Here is a 23,606-nt window from a genome sequence, read left to right as displayed (position 1 = left end):
ATAAACTATGCGTGCCAATTACAGGAGAAAGAAGTGGATGTGGGACTTTTAGGAGACACGCAAAATATCATCATTAAAATGAAAACATTGAATGTTTATTGATGAAGTTAACATATGTTGTCTGAATCAATGAGCAAGAACTAGACATAAACAAGTGAAAATAGAGTGAAAGAAAATTTAAGAGGCTTTATAGGAAAACTATTTCATGCCAAGATGCTTTACTAGACCATCAAGAGATTTTTCTAAAAGACATGCATTGTCACTATTGAAACCTTTGAAGACAGACAACAGAAGCTCCTCCAAACAGTTCTTTAATATACATCCCTTTGTAAATGCTATTGACAACTGTATTGCTCTGAATAATGCTCTGATGAGATGCTCTGAATCTCCTTGTTTTCCTTTTTCTTTAAAGAGATTATTGGCATTTTACCCACTTTGTAGACACAATTAATTATCCCTCCAAAATAAATGAAGTTAAGTGTGTTTTTATTTTAATGAATGCTCTTAATGTCTTTCCCAATGGTGTCAGAAGTATGGAGAAAAAGTTCTGAGTAAAATAGAAGAGCACAATTTAATTAACACATCTATTTAGTAAAACTGTTTTTAATATTTACATGCAATTTCAAACTATATATTCTTGTTTAGCAATTGTAAACTTCAGTCTATCATTCTTCCCTGGAAATATTTTTAGACCTCAACTTCTATCATTTCTGTGAGGTAAAGTATCTCTGAGCAGATAACTGAGTGAGGGTAAGTGCCAAGCTTATATCTGGGGGAAGAATCCACAAAGAGGTAACAGTAATTTCAGATCTGAAAGTGATATTTGAGGTAGATGCTTGGCCTTTCTGAGAAACTGGAAGAAAAAAGAAATGCCAGAGTGTCTAGAACAAAGTCAATGAGTGGGTGAGTCATAAAACTCACAGAGTCAGATTAGCTATTATTTTCTAGATCTTGGTAAGGACACCAGATTTTATTCTGAGATAGAAATGTTGATAAGATTTGAGTGGAAATACACTGGATTTTGTATGCAAATGTGAGACTGTAGAAAGGCAAGAATGCATGCGAAGAGGGCAGATAAAATGATATAATCCAGAGGAGAGATGCTTCCTGGAACTATTGTAGTATGTAGAGGACTACGTGCTCACAAACAGGGTGGTCCCCATAAGTCCTGCTCTCGCAAACGAAGCAGGGCGTTCCCGACAAGTCCTACCCTTGCAAACGAAGCAGGGCGTTCCCAATAAGTCCTGCTCTTGCAAACGAAGCAGGGCGTTGGGGGCCTGTTTATATGTAAACATCTTGAAAATCCAGAAAGTCAGGGAAAGGTCAGAAAAACAACGATGTGTCTTGTGACTTGGCAACATTCCACAAATGACTGTATAAAATAAAGCGGAGCGCACCATTCAGGGCGGCCGCCATGTTTGTCTTGTCTTGTGTTGTCTTGTGTGTTCATTCCTTTGTTTAGGAAACACGCGGACCCCAACATCTGGCGCAGTGAGCAGGGTCCGTGGCTCCACGAGAGCAAGGAACCGGAGGGGGAACACCCCAGGCAGGTAAATAAAGAAAGGGGGACCCACGGGAAAATTATGGGGAATTCCACCTCTCTGGCCTCTGAATATTTGCGGTTACTCCAGGGACTGTTGATGTCTATAGGAGTAGAAGTTAGTTAAGGAACATAAGACTTTGAAGTGATTGTTTGCCCATGTTGAACAACATTGTTATTGGTTTCAATATCAAACCAAAGTGCAGTTAAATCGAAAGGAATGGTTACAAGTGGTTAAAGTCCTGCGTCGAGCTCATCAGCGGGGGCAAACGATGCCTCTGACTTTGTGGACTTTGTGTAATTCCATTACTCAGGCATTAGAGTTACTTGAAACTGACTCAGAGCATGGCGATACTGCCACAGGAGGTGAGGCATCTGAAGGTTTAGAGAGGAATGATCTTAGAGAGGAACATGTTTATGCCCTGGTTATTGAAGACAAGGAATTGGAAAAAGAGCTAATGCCTCCTTCATCTGAAGGAAATTCTGATTTGCAGCACATTTTAGAGATGTTACAACAGTTGTTAAAATTGCAAAATACCGCTGCTCCTGTTTCTCCTATCTCTCCGCTAAAAGGATTTCCCTTTGCCTCCACCTCCAACCTCTTTGTCTATGTCAGGTCAGGTTTTCTCTGTGCCTCTTCCTCCTGTAGGAGAAAAGAAGGAATAGAAGGAAAAGGGTGATTTTGAGGAATTAGATTTATTAATTTTTGAAAGAAATGAAAGCTGCAATTTCTAATTATGGACCTCAGTCACCGTTTGTCCTTGGCCTTCTCGATTCCTTCTCTTCAGAACATATGATGATTCCTATTGACTGGGAAACGTTGGGACAGGCTGTCCTTGATCGTTTGCAATGGCTTCAATTAAAAAGTTGATGGTGGGAGGAAGCAAGAGTACAAGCTAGAAAAAATGCTACACGAAATCCCCCAGGACCTACTGAAGAGCAGCTTACGGGTTCAGGACAATACGCCACTCTTAATACTCAGGCAGGCCTAGATGATATTGCTCTCACTCAGATTAAAGCCTTGTTTTTAAAAGCGTGGACTAAGGTTGAAATAGCGGGTAAAACTTCTTTATCTTTTGTAAAGATCCTACAAGGAGCCACAGAGCCATATCCAGATTTTGTAGCCCATCTTCAAGATGCTGTATTAGAGACTGTAGGTTCAGGCCCTGCTGCTAAAATTCTTTTGGATACTTTGGCTTTTGAGAGTGCTAATCCTGAGTGCCAAAAATTGCTGCGTCCTCTAAAAGCTAGTGGGGCTGATTTAGATGAATACATTCGGGCTTGTGCAGGTGTTGGAGGAGCTATTTACAATGCTCAATTGTTTGCTGGGGCACTTTCTAAGGCTTTAAAAGGCAATTCTAAACAAGGTATATGCTATCAATGTGGGAAACCCGGTCATTTTAAAAAGGAATGCCGGAAAAAATTAGGCTTTTCTGCTCTAAAAGAAAAAAGGTTACCATCTAATATGTGTAAACGATGTGGCAAGGGTCGACATTGGACCAATGAATGCCATTCAAAAACTGATAAAAGTGGGAATGTACTGTCACCCCTCTTGGGAAACGGGAGCCGGGGCCCGCAGGCTTGGGGCCCCAACAACTACAATGCAGGCCTACCCTAGTACCCAGTGAGCAGTGGCTTAGAACATCAAGGAATGACCTTGAGTCCTCCTTAAAGACATCTTACCCTACCCCAGTTTCTCAGCTTTATGCTGCCACTAAGCAGAGTGCCGCTGCTGACCTAGCTATTGTCCAGCCTTATACTTTAACTCCTAATAGAGGAATATATAAGTTGGCTACCGGAGTGTGTGGTCCTTTGCCAAAGGGACATGTAGGACTTTTACTAGGGTAAAGTAGCAACGCTATGCGGGGGTTAATGGTGGTCCCAGGAATAATTGATCCTGATTTTACTGATGAAATCCTTATTATGGTACAAGTCTCACAACTTATGCGCCTAGAGGCAGGGGAATGTATTGCATAATTGCTTTTATTGCCTTTTTTTCCTTTCTTATCTGGAGATGTGTCTAGTCAAGGAGGTTTCGGTAGTACTGGGAAAACTGTTTTCTGGGAAACTTTAGTTTCTGATCAAAAATCTTTATGTTCATTGCAAATTAATGGGATACTTTTTGAGGGCTTAGTCGACACAGGAGCGGATATATATAATAATGTTTGGCTCAATGGCCTGATCATTGGAAAAAGAAACAAGTATCGGTTACTCTATCCGACCTAGGTACTGCTTCTATAGTCTACCAAACTGTCGAGCCCCTGAGCTGTGTAGGACCTGAAGGACAACAAGGAAAAGTGTTCTTTTATATTGTATTTGGGGCCGCGATCTTTTACAACAATTTGGTGCCTTTTTAAGCATTCCTCATATTTCTTCAGCTGCCAAAAATATGATATTCAAAATGGGCTACAATCCTTTAAACTCTTAGCCACTGTCCACAAGCCTCAAGCTTTACAATTGAAGTGGAAAACTACAACTCCTGTTTGGGTGGAACAGTGGCCATTATCTAAAGAAAGACTTAAGGCTTTAAAGAATTTAGTTAAGGAACAATTGGCCAAGGGGCATATTGAACCAAGTACTTCTGCATGGAATTCCCCTGTGTTTGTCTTGTAAAAAAAAAAAAAAAAAGGAAAAGGGCACTTATTAACTGATCTTAGAGCTGTAAATACTTGTATTCAACCTATGGGGACTTTATCCCCTGTAGCAGAAGAAGATTTGTCATTTGTAGAAAATAGAATTAATGAAGCTCACCTTGATTATATTGTACCCAATCTTCCACTTTCATTGTGTCTTTTTCATACTCCTCATTCGCCAAGGGCCGTTTTACACCAAGATAATAATATTCTGGAGTGGCTGTTTTTGGCTAATAAAGCCATTAAGAAAATTCACCCATATATTGATAAATTGGCTGAATTAATTATTAAAGGACGACATCGAGCTCGTCAGTTGCTTGGTGCTGACCCTGTAAAAATTATTACCCGATTATCTAATCAATACATTGAATCTCTGCTGGAAACTCATGAGGGTTGGCAAGTGGCTTGCGCTGAGTATACTGGTTCTTTTTCTCAGCATTATCCTAGTAGTAAATTGTTTGCTTTTCTGCAACAATATTCTTTACTGCCATATAATCCTATCTCTTACACTCCAGTTAAAGGTCCCAACTTTTTTACTGATGCTTCAAGCAATGGAAAGGCTGGATACTGGACTTAAGACAATTCAAAAATTTCTCACTATCCATTTGAATCAGTCTTTATTATTTGTAACTCTTACTTCCCGCATTGCCCCCCTTTTTATCACTCATATTCATTCTCATTCAGCTTTGCCAGGACCTCGAGGCATTCAACAAAATCACATTTGGCAAATGGATGTAACTTATGTTCCTTCCTTTGGTCATTTAAAATATGTTCATCATACTATTGATACGTGGTCACATTTCCAGTGGGCTACGTCATTACCCTCTGAAAAGGCTGACTCTGTTATTACTCATTTACTTACTTGCTTTGCAGTTATGGGAGTCCCTGCTGAATTAAAAACTGATAATGCCCCTGCTTATTGCTCTCGCAAATTGGCTGCCTTCCTCTCTTTATACCATATTCATCATTCCACTAGTATTCCATTTAACAGTCAAGGTCAAGCAATTATTGAAAGAGCCAATGCTACCTTAAAATTACAACTTTTAAAGCAAAAAGGGGGAGATGGGCGAGATTCCCCAAAACATCAAATTCTGAAAGCCTTTTTTACTTTAAATTTTCTCAACCATTGGCGCCAATTACAGCAGTCTGCAGCGGTGAAACATTTTCAACAGCCTTTAGAAAAGCCACAAAACAGTAATCTGTGGGTGTATTATCCTTCATTACAAAGGAAATATTTAAAAGAAAAAGTTTTACAATGGGGCCGAGGCTATGCTCTTGTCCGTACAGGTGCCGGACCAGTGGTTTCCATCTCGACGGTTGAAACAGTGCCATGGCGAAGAGGAGCCAATCCAAACAGTTCCTGAAGCAATTCCAGGAGCTAAATCTGAGCGCTCAGAGAACATTCACCTTTGGAACTCGTGCGGAGCCCCCGACATGGGGACAACTGAAACAGTTAAGAAGCTAAAGGGGTTGTTCAACAAGCTAGGCAGCCCAAAACCCCACTGACTTTATTCCTGGCTATGCTGGCCATAGTAAATTGTCAGGTAACAGCTGGAGAATTTACATACTGGGCTTATATTCCTTTTGCACCCTTATATCAAGGTGTGGCCTGGGGAGACAGAGAAGTCCCAGTATTTACTAATGATACTGCTTGGATGCCATCACCTTTTTTAAACCAGGATCCTAAATTAGACACTGGCACAGGAAATAGTTCATATCAATTTGGGGTTAAAGGGTTACCTATATGTCTTGGGGGTAGTCCGCATTGTCTGCATCTTTCTCATGAGGCTTGGGCTGTTCGCTATAACCATAGTCATATCTCTGCCTTTACTATGATTGTTGTGGCTCAAAGTTTCAAGTATAATCATACTGCAGTACTTAATGAAACTCTGCCAAGTACATTATCTTTATGCCCTATCCCTGATGTGTCCGGAGGTGTTTCCCAACTAGAGTGGACTAGATGTAGAAGTAGTGGGCCACGATTATTGTTAAAAGTAAAAGGGAAGAGTCGTAAATACTTTGTTACAGATTGGAGTGTACATGGAGATTTTCAGACTAAATTCAGCCATGTCAACCTGCGTTGGCATAAGGTAATCACAGCATTTCTGCAGATGGCAATGAAACTATTATTTGGCATGATGGTGGTCTATCACCCCTTGCCACATTTGGCTAATACCTCACAAATACAAGGTCATATTTGGAAGTTGCTAGCTGCTGGTAAACCAATGTTCACTTTCACGGGAAACATGTCCTTAAATCTTACTAATATTGCTAACCCTTTCCATATATCTTTGCATCAAATATAGTTCTAGATATGTTATTGCATGTGTAAGAAAGCCTTACTTGTTGTTGACAGGAATTTTTAAATGGGATAATAATACCGAGGTAGTTAACTGTACAAACAATTGTACATTCTTAAGTTGTATAAATACTACTTGGTGGAATAATAATTGGAATGAGTCTCATTCCGATTTATATATACTAAGAGCCAGAAAGAAACCTGGCTACCTGTAAACTTAACATGTACTTGGAGTGAATCTGCTGGGGTTACTCAGATTTATAAGGTTATGCAAGATCTTGTCCACCGCAGTCGGAGAATGGTTGGAATCATCGTGACCGCGGTGATAGGACTTGTAGCAATTGCTTCCACTGCCGCTGTTGCTGGATTAGCTCTACACCAGCATATACAAAATGCAGAATTTGTGCAACAATGGCATGAACAATCACATTTGTTGTGGCAGCAGCAATGAGACATAGATGCTCATTTGACTGAACGAGTAGATAATCTGGAACAAGTGGTTTCTTGGTTGGGAGATCAGCTAACAGTGTTGAATACCCGAGCTTTGTTGAAATGTGATTGGAACACTACCCAATTTTGCATTACTCCTGTTCCTTTTGACAGCACTGTACATAATTGGACTGAGATAAAGAGACTTTTAATTGGTCATAATAATCTTTCCCTAGAAATACAAGAATTAACACAGAATATTTCTGAAACATTTTGCAATCAGTTACCGTTGCTGACTGGTGCAGATTTGATGACTGGTATTGCACAAAGTTTGACGTTTTTGAACCCTATGAGTCCTGTAAAAAATTTTGCTGACCTCTGTTTCTAGTAATGTATTGATTGTTGTTCTTGCCTTTGTCATTTTTCACAGTCTGCTGGAGACGGTGCCAAAGGGCAAACACCGAATCCCAGCGAGCCCAACATGTAATGATGGTTTTAAAAGAAAGTCAAACTTGTAAATAAGGAAAGGGGAAATGTAGAGGACTACGTGCTCACAAACAGGGTGTTCCCCATAAGTCCTGCTCTCGCAAACGAAGCAGGGCATTCCCGACAAGTCCTGCCCTTGCAAACGAAGCAGGGCATTGGGGGCCTGTTTATATGTAAACATCTTGAAAATCCAGAAAGTCAGGGAAAGGTCAGAAAAACAACGATGTGTCTTGTTACTTGGCAACATTCCACAAATGACTGTATAAAATAAAGCGGAGCGCGCCATTCAGGGTGGCCGCCATGTTTGTCTTGTCTTGTGTTGTCTTGTGTGTTCATTCCTTTGTTTAGGAAACACGCGGACCCCAACAGTAGTAAATGTAGAGTAAGAAATGGTCGATAGATAGATAGATAGATAGATAGATAGATAGATAGATAGATAGAGAGATAGATAGCAAGAGAGAAAAACAGAGAGAGAGGGCCATACATACATACATACATATATGTATATATATCTACCCCAGCATCCCAAAGTGCTGAGCTTATAGGTATGAGCAACCATGCCCAGTCTGACAACTTGGTTTTGAGTAGAGAAATCAAGCGACCCTAAAGAGTATAAGAAAATGTATTGAGGATATAAGAAATTTTGTTGCTGACAGAGTGCTAGATCTCTATCTAGAGATACATCCAGATCTGTTGCTAGAGTTCTAGATCTCCATCTAGAGATAAATTTGACAGAGATAGATCCACAGGGATCAGTGGAAAGTCTGGTGTTAACTCTGTAGGATGAGACAACGAGCCAAATCAAGAGGTATAGCTAGCTGCATAGAGAGGAGAATTTTTTAGGTCAATTGGGGCTTGATAGGGCTAATCACCATAGTATCTAGGAAAGACATGCTTAATCGGTTAACATTGTTTTCTTTCTTGGCAGTAATATCTTTGGCAGTGTTTAGTAAGGACACAGTGAGCTATGGAGAAAGGGGAAGAATGTTGAGTTCTAAGAGCCCATTTTTCAGTGTTGAAGAGTATGATATAGTAAGGTTGAAGTTTTGTTCAAAATCAGAAGGTAAAAAATCATTAAATTTCAAAAAAATGTGAAAACAATTTCAGGTAACGATATAATTAGGAAATAACAGTAGCTATATGTCAAATTTGAATATATTGATATTACTTATTTTGCTTTATTATGTTATTCTTGCAATACTACTCCAAAGTAGCAGCCTACGTATTTCTCCTTTTTCCTCTGTTTTCACCCATTCCTTTTGTTTCATCAGCCTTTGAGTTCCTATTGTGTGCTAAGTCCATCGCAAGACCAATTAGGACATAAATTGCAGCAAGTTTTTACTTTTTCTTAAGCTATTTTATTCTCCTGGCAAAAATAAATTTACATGAACCAGATATTCTAGATAGCTTATAGTACTAGTAATCTGAAGAGGTATACTACACATGGAAGAAAGAACAGGAATCCAGTATTAATTTGGTTGAAGAGAACCAAATAAAACTTGATCTGTCTGGGCAGTGGAAAATAGGTCACACCTAAATCGGTTTATGTTGGGTGATTAGGGGCTACAAAGGTAAACTGAAGCAGATGAAAGGGAGAAAAGTAACTTATCCAATTTTACTGCAGTCAAAACACATCTGTAAAGAAACTTCTTGTAGAGCTTTGTCTTTGAGAAATAGATTTGCAGAAAATGGTCACACTGCATTTTTTTCTGTAATGATTTTGCTTTCTTGTGGGTTAGTATTCCAGCTAGTGTGCTTGTATTGTGAATCCCTCCCAAACTTGTTGCTACTGTTAGTTCTGCAAAATTATCATGGTTTTAATGGACACAAGAAATGAGGAAAATCAAAGCAATCTCTCTTCTGTCCTACATTCAGAGCAATGTGGTTTTGCACTATTAGGCACAAAGCAAAAAATGGGCACTTCTACAATTTTACAAACTAAAGTTAGCAAGGGTAATTATATCTGTCATTTCTTTTAATTTTAGCTTTGAGGGAACTGAAAGCTGAACAGCACTAAGTAAGTTATCTATGTAGGCACAACTTTTTAGCCTAACTTTAGTATGATCCTTACAAAAGCAAAAATGTATTGAGGGTTACTAAGTGCTAATCACTGGGGTCTATATAATAGTTACCATTTAAGTATTAAATGTATCTTCCATTATACTACACTAACAAAAAAATTGCATTAATGCATGTTTGTTCTAATAAAATATAAATTCATGCATTTGGAAGCAATTTTAAAATACCAAAATATTAAAAAAGAACAGGTCAGGAATTTCTTTCTCTTTTGATGTAATATAATGATCTATAAGAGCAAAATCAATTTTAAAGTTTGATACAAAATTGAGTGGAAGATTTTATAAAGTCAACATAAAGGCCATGAAAATTTTATCTTAAATATACTTTAATTTATAAATTTGTTGATCATGTTAATTAGTAACAGGCTGCAAAATATTGTTAATTCCTGAAAATTTAATTTGCCACAATTCTAAGTTACTTTGGAAAATAAAGGAAGGTCATTTTAACTAACCTTTAATGTTACAATGCCTCTTGAAAGAATGTTTACCTTCCAAACATTGAAATCAAATTGGATGGTTTAACCTATCTTTGTTAAATTTAATATTACCTACATCTAATTTGCATATGTTATTTTCACCTTTAATTTTAAACAGTAGCTAAGTAACACAGCCTGAGACAATGCAATTGACATTTATTATATTACAGTTTAATCTCTAATTTGCTCTTCTTTCTAAATCATATTTTTACATAGATTGTTAATTGTTAACTATTTTCACATCTATTCTAAGGTTCTAAGGTACATGTAGACATTTATTAATCATTTTCAAATCATCAGATTTTTGTTTTATTCCTCTATCTTGCATGTTATTTCTTGCTTTACATATTTTTGTTCCTATTTTTATCATTTTATCTTACTTATTTGATTTTATTCTGTTACTCAAGCTTCTTCAGCTCAACCGTTAACTCATCTTTAATACTTGTTCTTAGTTTTTAATACAGGTTTAAACAGGTGACATTGTGTCACTCAGGTTGTTTTCGTAGTATTTTAATTGCTTTTACATTTTAATTATTTTGTAATTTCTTTGTATTTTATTTAGCACAAATGATTTTCACACTATATTTTTACTTTTAAGATATATGTTTTTAAATAATCATTTATTTATTTCTAATTTAATTGCATTTACTGCTAGAGAGAATAATCTTTTATGGATTTTTTGGAGGCTTCCCTCAAGAACTAATACAGATTTGACTTTTTTTTTTTTTTTTTTTAAGACTGAGTCTCGTTCTGTCACCCAGGCTGGAGTGCTGTGGCATCACATTTGACTTTTTAAAGTATTCTACTTGTGAGGTAAATCTTGTGGGTTTTTTTGTTTGTTTTTTATATTTTATTTTGTGTTTCATTAATGTTACATACTACATCATGAATATGTCATGTAAAATGTTGACTGGGTCAAACATAAAACACAAACATTTAGATCAATAATTTTGTATAAATATAAATGGATATTTACAAAACTCCATAATAAATATTTTATAGATATATAAGTATCTCTAGTGATATATATCACAGAAGTGTCCAAAATAAGAACAGGAGTTTTATGTGTATGAGTTTCTGTTGATACCCTACCATTTAAAGAGAAAACTACCTTCCGTATCTCTCTCTTCTGCCTCTTTCTTTTTACAAAACACACACACACACACACGTGCGTGCGCGCACACACACACATACACATATACACACACATACACACACATGAGTGAGTCTACATATGGATATAAAAGAAAATAAGATTAGCAAACAGACAAAAATACAACAGGGCATTATATGCGCTATGAGAATCTATTAAGCATTACCTGTATTCTTTGCAAATGAGGGACCAAAAACTCAGAGATGTGAAGAAAAATTCAAAGCTACCTAGACAAGTATTTAAAGAAGTATTCCAATGTTCATAGTTTTAATTTTACATCATATTTTATAGGATCCACTAATACTTTAACAACACTGTAATCTATGTTTTGTTTATAAAATGATGTGGTTGTTCCTATATATATTTGCATTCGTATCTGTGTAAATTGCAGCTCAGAAAATTTGACATGGCTATTCCATGTCAATTGGATTCCATGTCAATTCCATGTCAATTGAATGAAGAGAGGCTTCATTCAATTTTCTTCCAACAAATTGTTTTAGCATTATACAATGTTAAGTGAAAGGACTCTTTTGATATTATGAACCGGAACAACAGGGGTGAAATTGATAACTGTAGTCAGTATTCATTTCGCCAAAATGTATGATGACCTAAGCTCCCTAGTATAATGCCAAATCAAGATGAAAGGTGCTAAGTATTAGACTCTGGGAAACACTGATACGTGGCAACATTTTAGAATATTTTTAGTGATTATTTCCCTTGGAAGCAATACAAGTAGCTATTGCTCACACAAAATTAAACAATAATTTTAAAACTTTACTATCTCATAATCTTTGTAGTAATCTCCATATTATCCAAAAGAGCAAAAATAACGACTAGGAAAGCTTACTAAATTTCCCTATATCTCAAGACTAGTTAGTGAAGGGCAATTTTTAAAAACACTTTTATGGTTCCCAGGCTTGGGTTCAGAGCCTCTTTATAGTAATACTGTGCTATACAAGTAACTACTTTTACAAATTTTAGGACTCTAACACAGAACTCAATTAATAAGTCTTAATATAATTCACTTGTTATATAAATTATGCTCAGTTTCCAAATACACTTGGCATTCGTATTGGTATCTGACATCAAAAAATTTATTTCCCAAAAGTATGTAATTCCATTTATCTTTTCTTTTTACCTGATTTTATTGGAAAGTAAAATTTAACAAGGAGTCTGTGGTCCAGACTCACAATATCTAAAGTGTTATTTCACGTAATAGTGCATAATGCTAAGACAAATTGCCAGCAGAAAAATGAATCTTTTCTGAACAAATTCAAGACCTTAAAATTTTTTGAAAAAAAATTGCCAGTTTAAACACTTTGTTTACCATAGACATTTTATTTATAGAAATATTCAGGAGTTATGTAGTTACATTTTATTTACTGCTTGATACTGCTACAAACCATTACTGTAATTGAAAAGTATTTAATTTTAATTACCATCTTTTCACATTTAAAATATATACAGTATCAATATGACAATTATTTACTAGTAAAATTATTATGGACAAGTGTGAATATGTTAGTTAAAATATAATATTGTGAATATTAATAATAGAACAAAGACTAACATTCCTCCAAATTAGCAACCAAAAAAGGTCACTTTTTTAAGTTACAAATTAGTAAATATTAAAAATAATAGATTTTATTCTAGTAATTATGTAACCCAGTATTTAGACTTAGAAATTATGAAGCACATATTTATACTCTATTGTTGTTTATAGTAGAAAATACTCAAGCTTTCTTGAAATATGTTTTTGAGCATTATAAATTCCACTATGGTACCACAAATAATTGTTCAAAAATTATAATTATCTTTTTACCTTAAATATTTATAGATTATTTAAATTGATTTCAATAAATTTTAAGTTCAATGTTAGTTGAAATTGAAGTAAAAAAGATAAAAATTCTTCATAAACCTCATTAGGGATTCCTTTCCATATATAAGCTATAATTTTAAGAGCTATTTGGAACTTAAGTTCTTTAATTTATAATTTAATATTTTTAAATGCTGAATGATCAATTTGTGCTGATTTTAAAATTTTAATATAAAATATTTAATATTTTGATGTTTAATATTAATGCACAAAGTAGCTCTACGTGTCTACATTCAGTATGTTTATTGTTTAACACGTTATATGATCACATTTAAAAAATAAACCCGTTGGACTTCTTCCCCACATTATTCCCAAACTTCTAAAATGCAAACGCTGAAATTATGCATTCCATTAAACAGTATAGATAATCTTCCGCCTAGAGGAATATTATTATCTACATTTTTAAATAAAATAGCACTCAAATGTTAGGAAGTTTTGTCACAAAGTGCCACTTCAACGTCAATAGTGGATACACATAAATGGTAAGAGGTTTTGCTGTATACATGGTTTAAAAATACCAGTGAATCACCGAAAACTCTTTCTCTTTGCACATATATTTTGGTGAATATGATGACATGTATATGCATCTTTATCAAAATATCTAAAAGAAAACATAGAAAGTGCTAACATTTCATGGAAATCTCCCCTTTAATCACTATGAGCAAGGAAATGTTTCCTTTCTTTGTTTCTGCTAGGTTTCCTTTTTTTCCAGCCGAGTTGGCAAATTTTTCTTTTGTTCATTTCAAATTATCAGAAGTTTGTTAAAATTATCAACCTGGTATGAGGCCGAATTTAATGTATTTTTTTGGTTGTTGAGGGGGAGAATTATTTTATTTTACTGTTTGAAGTCACCGCAAGCTTTGAAATACTGGAATGAAGGAAGCTGGAAGGTATATTAAGGACCTGCTAATTGTAAGGTCAGAGATATGAAGGAATAATAACTATAAATTGTGATATCTTGAAAATTAAACAGAGAAAGAAAGAACAAAAACACATTACCTCACTTTTTCCATATTAGTAATATTGCAAGGGCTTTTTTTTTTGTTTGTTTGTTTGTTTGTTTGTTTTTCTGTTTTACCTACAGGGAAAGGGAAGGATATAGTATAGACTTATTGTAATATCTTCATCATTAGTCTCTCTGTTCTCTGATATGAGCAACTGAATTTTTCATAACTCAAGTCAAAGGTAATCAAAAAGCAGTGTCTAGAAAATTCCCCTAATTATGACACCTTCCCTGCCCACTTTCAAAATGTTTGCTGATCTTAAACTTCTCTTCTGCATAAATCTGCATCTGAAAGTCAGTTTTTAATTTGCCAGGTGGTCAGTTTGAAGCCACACAGTTGGCTATTTGACCTTTTGATCAAGCACATCAATGTTCATATATTCTAATTAAGTAAATTTTATTATTATCATGTTTTAGCATGCCTTCTGCTCAACTGCTTTCAATTGTCTACGCTGCCGTACATGTCACTGAACTAATCTGCTATTTCCTAGAAGACCATAAACTTTACTGGAGCCTGGTGCAGACGACTCAAGAGTAAGGACTAACATATTTATTTACAAAGTACTGAATCCACCTCACAGTCTTTTACTCTCAAACAATAATCTGCTTTGCAGTAGTGCTATTTGCCTTTGAGAAAAACAAAAACTGTAACTTTTAATCATTTATCTGACTTTCTTCACTTAGTTTTTTTACTTAAGCTCCATTTAGTAACTTAAACAATTTAAATTCAATATTTTAAAATCTAATTTTGTAATTGGAAAAACTTTTTTTTTTTCTTTTCTTTTTTTGCTAAGGTCTCTCACTGTGTCACTCAAGCTAGAGTGCAGTGGTGCAATCTCGTGGGGAGGGTGGGTGAGGTGGGAGGATCACTTGATTTCTAGAGGGCAAGTGATCCTCCCACCTCAGTCTCCCAAGTAGCTGGGACTGCAAGCATGTACCACCACATCTGGCTAATTTTTATATTTTTTTCTAGAGAAGAGGTTTTGCCTTGTGTGCAAGCTGATCTCAAATTCCTGGGCTCAAAGAGAGCCACCCACCTCGGCCTCCCAACGTGCTGGTACTACAGGCATTAGCCACCATGCCCAGACACAAAAAACAATTTTCCAATCAGGAAATGAGTATGTGTAATTGTATACGGAGAGCTTTATACCAATATTATGCATTAATTTAGATAGACAAGTACTAGTATTTGGTTTCTAATAAATTAGAAATCCAGTGTGCTATAGATATATCTTGCATTTCAAAGTTATTTTTTCCTAACGTGCTTTGAATTGACACTTACAAACAATGAGCAGTATTTATATAAATCCTATTAAACATCTCAAAGTCAATATAGCATATAATAATAATAAAGGCAGCAACAATTCTAAATAATAATAGCAAAGAATTGCCACAGTGCTTACTCTGTATCATGCAGTCACCTATGTATTACATATGTCAGCAATGTGTATACATACACACGCATACACACACATGCATATATATACACACACATACACACACATATATATATAGCTTTGTATTACTTTGCAATGTATTCTTGTGGGCTTTTTAAAGTCAATGAGAAAACATTGATCAGTAAAAACAAAATCATTTTCTAAAACTAACATGCAACTCATCAAAACAGTGTTTTGAGTATTACAAAAGCAAAAACATATAATTTGAAAACAGTTAAATATCATGGATTATATTTTTATGAAAATATTTTAAGTCTTTATCTAACAGAGGGCTTTATTTTTCAAAGAAGATCAATGGTTAAATATAAAGATACTTAATTCTTATATATGTTTGCTTATTTTATGTAGGTTAGTATGTATCTGATTAAACTTACTTATATTTTTCATATTCATCCCACCACCATCCAAAGGACACAGAGGAAATAAAATCATCAAGATGGAGGTCACTGCAATTATGCACCATGACTTCAACCATTATGACACCATTTCACAGTAAAAGCATTCTCTTGTTCCAGGAGAAAGATATCTCCCCGATACTATAACACTTTCAGCCTAGAGAAACTACACAGAAGCAAGATAAGACTTCACGGAAGAAGTTTTGTGTACTTCTTGGCCATCACACTACCATAAAGTAGAGGAGAGATCAGTTTCTGTCCTCCTCTCCCACTTCACCTGTCAAATATCTTAAGAGTGAATTTATCCGGCCGGGCGCGGTGGCTCACGCCTGTAATCCCAGCATTTTGGGAGGCCGAGGCGGGCGGATCACAAGGTCAGGAGATCGAGACCACGGTGAAACCCCGTCTCTACTAAAAATACAAAAAATTAGCCGGGCGCGGTTGTGGGCGCCTGTAGTCCCAGCTACTCGGGAGGCTGAGGCAGGAGAATGGCGTGAACCCGGGAGGCGGAGCTTGCAGTGAGCCGAGATCGCGCCACTGCACTCGCCTGGGCGACAGAGCGAGACTCCGTCTCAAAAAAAAAAAAAAAAAAAAAAAAAAAAGTGAATTTATCCATACCTAATTTTTTGATTATCTTAATTACTCCCAGAGGGTCAAGCTCTCAATCATTTTTATCCAGAGTCTCATTACTCTACTATTTCATATTGCTTAATCTGACCCAATTTCCCAACTTTCTTTGCCCTACACTACATTCTAGAATTAATTGGTTTATTTTTTAACAATAAAATGTTTTTATTTTTAAATTATTTTATCCTTCATGATTCCTCTGAATGTTTCTAGTGGAGGCTCAAGATCTGATGATTTATTTATCCTGTAACGCTCTCAATTGGAGAATATTTTTTTCTCTCTTTAAATCATATACTCCAGAGCTTGCAGGTGAGGTATGTATCTTCCTTGTTTTCATTGCCATTTCCATCTTACTTATCCTAAACATCCTTTTGGGAACACAGCTCCTTTGTGGTTTATATCATGAGATTTCCTACCTCTAACCCTTGAGTTAGCTCTTTGATGATCTCCCAACATTTCCTCCTCAGTTTTTGATATCTTTATCAACTGGTCCTTTCCTACCACTACTATTTCTCTATTTCTGAAGGAACACATACTTTCCATTTCACATTTTGGCCTCACACATGTAACCTTTTGACTTTGGATGTCAGCCTACTCCATTTCAACCCTATTTCACAGTCATATTCTTCTGAGCAACCTATTTTATGACCATAGACACCTATCCTTTCAGGTTAGCTATTGTATTATCTTCACTCCTACAAATACTCCGTGTCATTTAGCCTTTTGCTTTTTTGACCCTCACCACTTACTAAACCATCAATAAAGTGCTTCATATTCTGACTTTTCTCTTTACTTAAGATTTAATCAATTATCTTTCATTAAGATCACTCTCTTGGGCTGGGCGCAGTGATTCGCATCTGTAATCCCAGCATTTTGAGAGGCCGTGGTGGGCAGATCACCTGAGGCCAGGAGTTCAAGACCATCCTGGCTAACATGATGAAACCCCGCCTTTACTAAAATACAAAAAATTAGCTGGGCGTGGTGGGGTGCACCTGTAATTCCAGCTACTTGGGAGACTTAGTTGTGAGAATCTCTTCAATCCAGAAGACAGAAGTTTCAGTGAGCTGAGATCACGCCACTGCACTCCAGCCTGGGTGATAGAGTGAAACTCCATCTCAATAAATAAATAAATAAATAAAATAAAATACTCTCTTGGAAATACAGTAATCGCATTATTCTACTTCTCTGTCCCACTCACTTGGCAAAACCCCAACACTAGTCAGCCCAACTCTCTGTAGCTGAAATTCATTGGAAAAAAAATGACAAATCTGATGAATCTACTTTTAAAGTTATGGACACAGATCTCAAACAAACACTCCATACCAATCTGGCTGTCTAAAAATGGCATTATTTAAATTACTGCATTACACATTTCCTCCATGTTCAAAATTCTTCTCTTTCCATCCCCTGTTAATAAAACTCTGAAAACCAAAACACAACCCAGAGTCCTTTAAGCAGATATTTTATTGAAAAATGGTAAATAGAATCAATCTGACAGGAATTTTCTGTTCTACCACATCCAAATGCCAACTGCCTAAATCTTCGCTTTGTCATCATTTATAACGGAAGTTCATCCCAGACTCATTAGTGACTTATTTTTACCTTAAATGATATGTAAAACATTGTTCTCCGACATTGACCCCAGGAAAGTTTTATAGTATGCTAAAGGCAGCGCAAAGCAGAAACACTAACGGGAAGAGTTATATGACTCGTGAAAAATGACTAGCAGTTTATCAATCAGGTGAAGGAAAAAGGGCATTCTAAACGTAAAATACAAAGTTCTGAAAATGAAAGAGAAAAAGTTTGTTTAAGAAACAAAGTTAGTTGTTATGCCTTGGTAGATTAAAATGTGTGTGTCTGCGTGTATGTGTGTGTGGAGAAGGGCTGTGTGAGAGAAACTTTTAACCAAGTTTTTTTCTGTTGCAGATTTAAGATGCAGCCAAAATGTTTAATTTTGCCAGGAGAAGAAAGCTATACCAGGAAAAAAGTGGCTACCTCTACAGAGAACTAGTTCTTCTCTGGCATCATCCAATTCTAGGTATTAAGCCTGAGTGACCCATGCATGTCCTACACCAGGGGTCCTCAACCTCGGGGTAGCAGACACATACCAGTCTTGGTCTGTCAGGAACTGGGCCGCACAGCAGGAGGTGAGGGTGGGCAAGTCGGTATGACTGCCTGAACTCCAGCTCTTGTCAGACCATCAGCGCATTAGATTCTCATGGGAGCGTCAATCCTGTGTGAACTGGACATGTGAGGGATCTAGGTTGCTCACCTTTTATGATAATCTAACTAATGCCTCGTGATCTTGTTACCGATGGGGGGATGTCCAGGTTCTTGGCATCTTGAACAAAGAACTGGACAAAACGCACAAACAAAGCAAGGAAAGAAGGAAGCAACAAAAGTAGATATTTAATGAAAATGAAAGTATATTCTACAGTGTAGGAGTGGGCCCTAGCATATGAGCTCAAGGGCCCCTTCACGGAATTTGTGGGGGTTTAAATATCCTCTAGAGGTTTCCATTGGTTAATTGGTGTACTTCCTCTGGAGAGGACATTTCCTGTGATAGCTGAAGTGTGAGCCTTATGTTTCCTACCTCCAGACCCTGTTTTCCTGCCTCAGTCTGAGGAGGAAGTTTCATCCCAAAACAATGCCCCAGACTCGTGAAAAAAATTGTCATCCAGGAAGCCTGTTCATTATGCCAAAATAGTTGGGGACCATTGTTGTACACCATCCTCGATGATAAAGACCCTCTTAGCACCTCTGGCTTTCTTTCATGCCAGCTGGCTAATTGTCTTTTAAATATTCAAAGAAAATAGATTAGGATATCATTTTTATTTTACAAGAAGACTCCTTTGCCTCCATGTAAAGGTTTCAATATCTGTTTATGAAAGGTAAGAAGACAATTGGTCTTTGGCAAGGAGAAAAAAAAAAAACATTTATTTCCTATAAAATGGGAAATAGATGCTTTTAAATTAATACTACTAGTAATATGTAAATTAATATCTAATTTAGCTACCAGATTTAATGCTGAATTATAGCATTTATGTGAATTCATATATGTGAATTATAACATTTAATCTTCACAAGACTTCAGGTATAAACTGTTTTTATATATATATATATAAAAAAATGTGGCTAACAAGAGCAAAATGACTGGGCTATGCCTTACTGTTTAACTTAGTTAAGAATTGAGAAGATAATTTTTAACCAAGTCAGCTGTCTCTGAAGGCCATGCTGTAGAACAACTGCACATGGCCTCCACCAGAAAAAGGAGTAATTAGCAATTTAGACAGAAGTTTTTCTCATTGGGTAGCGTGCATAAAGATCAGTTTCAGTAAATATTCTACTACATTTATATATTTTAATAAAATATATTTAGATATGATTCAGAATATGAGCCAAAAATTATGAATTCTATTATTCAATATAATTGAAAGTTCTAATTGATACAGTTTCTCTATGCCCTATCTCTTCATATCATTAAACAATTATTCAAATAATCAAGTTATTATTGACACATACAACCAACCAATGAAAAAGGGTAACACAATACAATTAGGTAAACTCGTTTGTGCACATGTGTTGTTGATTGACAAAAATTTTATGGAGCTATTAATAAATAAATGCTCAGCTATGAAACACAAAATGTCTATACATTTTCTAACTAACTCCCTGTAGAACACTCAATTTGCCTTACTGGGGATGTGGAAATTATGAGGAATATTATGTTTGTTACAGTCATTTCAGGTTTTATAAAGATAAGTTGCTCTTAAAGACTGATTGCTTTAGAATTATCAATACTTCTGATTTAGAACATACATACACAAGTACACATACAGACACACACACACGATTATTATAGTTACATGTTGCTGCTAACGTGTTATCCCAAAATTTGTGACTTAACAACTTTTATGATGCTCCTGATTTGTGGACCAGGAGGGATCCAGGCAAAGTTTGGCAGGCAATTCTTCTACTTTACCTGCTCCACATGCTTTACTGAAGTGGCCTGGTCATGTTTAGCTGGCAGCTTGGCTAGGCCGGAAGTTCCAAAGAGGCTTTACTCATATGTCTCCCACATTGGTATGGATACCTGGAGGCTGGGATCAGCTGAGCTGCTTTCTCTGTCAATTATTTGCAGAGTTTTCCTATGCGGTCTCACAAATAACAAAGTAGAACTTCTTACATAGCCTTTCAGACTTTTAAGAGGAAGTGTTCCATGAAAGAGGAACCTGAAGATCCCCTTATCTGGGCCTGGAAGCTGTAGCAGGATGACTTCTCCCACTTGGTATCAGTAAAAGCAGTCCCAGTCTTTGTCTAGATTCATAGCAAGGTGAAAGACCCGTTTCTCTGTCTTAATTGACATAATTTTATGTATTTACTGTGTACAATATGAAGTTTTGAAGTATGGATGCTTTGTGGGATGGTTAAATCTAGCTAATGAGCAAATGTATAATCTCACATAGTTATTGCTTTTGTGATGAGAACACTTAACATCCACTCTTTTTGTATTTTTCTTTTTCTTTTTTTTTTTTTTTTTTTTTTTTTTTTTTTGAGACGGAGTCTCACGCTGTTGCCCAGGCTGGAGTGCAGTGGCGCGATCTCGGCTCACTGCAAGCTCCGCCTCCGGGGTTCCCGCCATTCTCCTGCCTCAGCCTCCTGAGTAGCTGGGACTACAGGCGCCCGCCACCGCGCCCGGCTAATTTTTTGTATTTTTAGTAGAGACGGGGTTTCACTGTGGTGTCGATCTCCTGACCTTGTGATCCACCCGCCTCGGCCTCCCAAAGTGCTGGGATTACAGGCTTGAGCCACCGCGCCTGGCCCCTTTTTGTATTTTTCAAAAATACAACATATTATTTTTAACCACAGTCACCACACTGTATTATATATCTCTTCAACTTATTCTTACTATCTCACTAAAATATATGTGCTTTGGCCAATATCACCCGTATCCCTCTTCCTAAAAGCCCCAGGCTCTGATCACCATTTTATTCTCTATTTTTATGGGATCGACTTTCCATCTCTTGATGTGTATTTAAAAGAAGGTAGAGCTATCTTTAATTCACCAAAATAAACAAGAAGCTGACTAACAAATTAGTAGTAAGATATAGTTTATATTATATTTTTATTAAATATATTTCCATCTTGTTCTTAATCAATAGAATCTGAGCATAAATATATGTATATAATTATATATCAAAGCATACACTTTTCTTAAATTATATTAAATATCCTCGTTGCATACAAGAAAGAGCTTTTTTATTTGTCATTGTAGGTTTGAGTCATTTGGCTGTGACATAATTTTGAAAATCATGACTTTTATATAAAATTATTAATTTTATACATTATTTCGAGAAAATTAGATTCATGCATCTATCAAATTATTTTGTTTTTGGAAGCATAATTTTATTTAAATTAAGTTTCTATTCATATGTCTTGGTAAATTCAGATTTTCAAAGCACATTGGTATTTTATAATAATACAATTTTTGACTCTAATAATGATATTTAACTTTGCATTATTTCTAAAACCTTCATAAGGTCTTCAGTGAAATCATTTGTAGTAGCCTCAAAAATACAGCTATATCCTTCTTCCTCTAATTTTGTAAAGGAAGGAAATTATTTAGTTATCAACCAAAAGCAATGGAAGCTTCCGTAAATCATTTCAATTTATAGGCATCTTTTGACATTTATAAAGCAAAATATCTGCTGACAGCAGACCAGAATTACTTTATTCTGAGTGGTAAAATTAGCATTCAGTCCAGTAAATGGAAATTTTAGTTACAATTCATTAATATGTTCTTAAGCATTTTTTTTAAACAACTATCTATGTACAAGAGAGACAGCATCAGCTCCTGACAGCTGTCCTCTCTATGCTTTCCGTAAACAGAAAATGAAGCAACATCCCACTCATTCTCTCTGGAAAGACAGCTTTCAGAGCTTTATGCAAATAACATGACCCTCTAGCTGTGGCACATTCTTCAAAAAGACACCTACCTTCAAAAGTGACAGCAAGTAATAATGTGACAAACGAGCATGCAGCCTGTACGTGTGCCACATATATCACCTAGAATCCTTGGATGTGATAAAATTAACGTGACCTCTACTGCCAAGGACATTATAATCAATGCAACAATGTGGCACAGGAAAAGCAGAAATCGTGGGGGCTATGTGCTCATTCAGTAGACGTTTAAATAAAGCTTTTTAAAGTCAATTGGCCTTTTTATTTTATTTTACTTTATTTTTTGGCAGAGATACATTGACTAATAGAATTTCCATTGTCTTTATTACAAGAAGATGGCACCATATTTGCTGATAGTTGGGAACAAAGATAGGTTACATATGATACACTTGAGTAATTAGAGTGTAGGTAGGTAATATAAAACTTCAATGAATATTGATATTGAGATTAAAGATCTTGGCTTAATGTTAGTGTAGCCTGCTCTACGTTTTGCTTTGTTTTACAATTGATTTTTTTCCCTTTTACAGAGAGAAGACAAACGATGCATCTTTTTCTTTTTTATTGATGAGAGAATTATGCAAATAAGTATAATAAAATATTTCCAACTGGCTTTGCAAAATAGATAATGTATAAATGAATTGTTTTCAGTGTACCCACACAGGAGTGCAATACACACCCCATGAGAGCGTTATTGTATCTTAATTGTAGCAATCAAATTTAAGAAAAAAACATAGGGCACTTTTAAAATCTGTCTTGACAGGTTTCTGGCAAAAATTAAAACATCCTAAACAAAAATAATCTTTGTGGTGTCAAGCTGAGACTAGGCCACCAACTGATACAGACATCAGAATGCTGCAAAAGTAGATTTAGATGATTGCTTATAATTATTTTGGAGCCACTGAACAGGATCATATATTTTAATAATTTATATTCAGTGTTCATAGTTATTTAAGATTGTGGAAAATAAGTAAGAACTAACAAACAATATGATTACATGTCTACTGATAAGGTTGGGAAAAAAGTAAATTGAGTTCATCATATATAAAAATATATTCATAATAGAAATGAAAAGCATTTGATCCCGGCTTCAAAATAGTACATATTTTCTCAGTATAACCATATTTTTTATGTTAAACGTATACATGTAGTAATTATATATGTTGAAAATATTCATGTAGTAATAAACAAAAAAA

At 35.7% G+C, this 23,606-nt stretch overlaps 1 long non-coding RNA gene across 1 annotated transcript; it reads left to right on the top strand.

Annotated features, from left to right (window-relative positions):
* Positions 1 to 1,278: 1,278 nt before the first annotated feature.
* On the top strand, positions 1,279 to 23,396 carry LOC126940556 (uncharacterized). Its single transcript, XR_007720797.1, has 5 exons — positions 1,279 to 1,550; positions 10,679 to 10,754; positions 14,391 to 14,507; positions 18,379 to 18,490; positions 22,941 to 23,396. It is a non-coding gene; the product is annotated as an uncharacterized LOC126940556 (long non-coding RNA).
* The last annotated feature ends 210 nt before the right edge of the window (positions 23,397 to 23,606 follow it).

This window comes from Macaca thibetana, chromosome 17 (genome assembly GCF_024542745.1).
Source record: "Macaca thibetana thibetana isolate TM-01 chromosome 17, ASM2454274v1, whole genome shotgun sequence".
NCBI lineage: Eukaryota > Metazoa > Chordata > Mammalia > Primates > Cercopithecidae > Macaca > Macaca thibetana.
The sequence above is the reverse complement of the archived record's forward strand: the minus strand, read 5'-3'. Positions and strand labels throughout refer to the sequence as shown.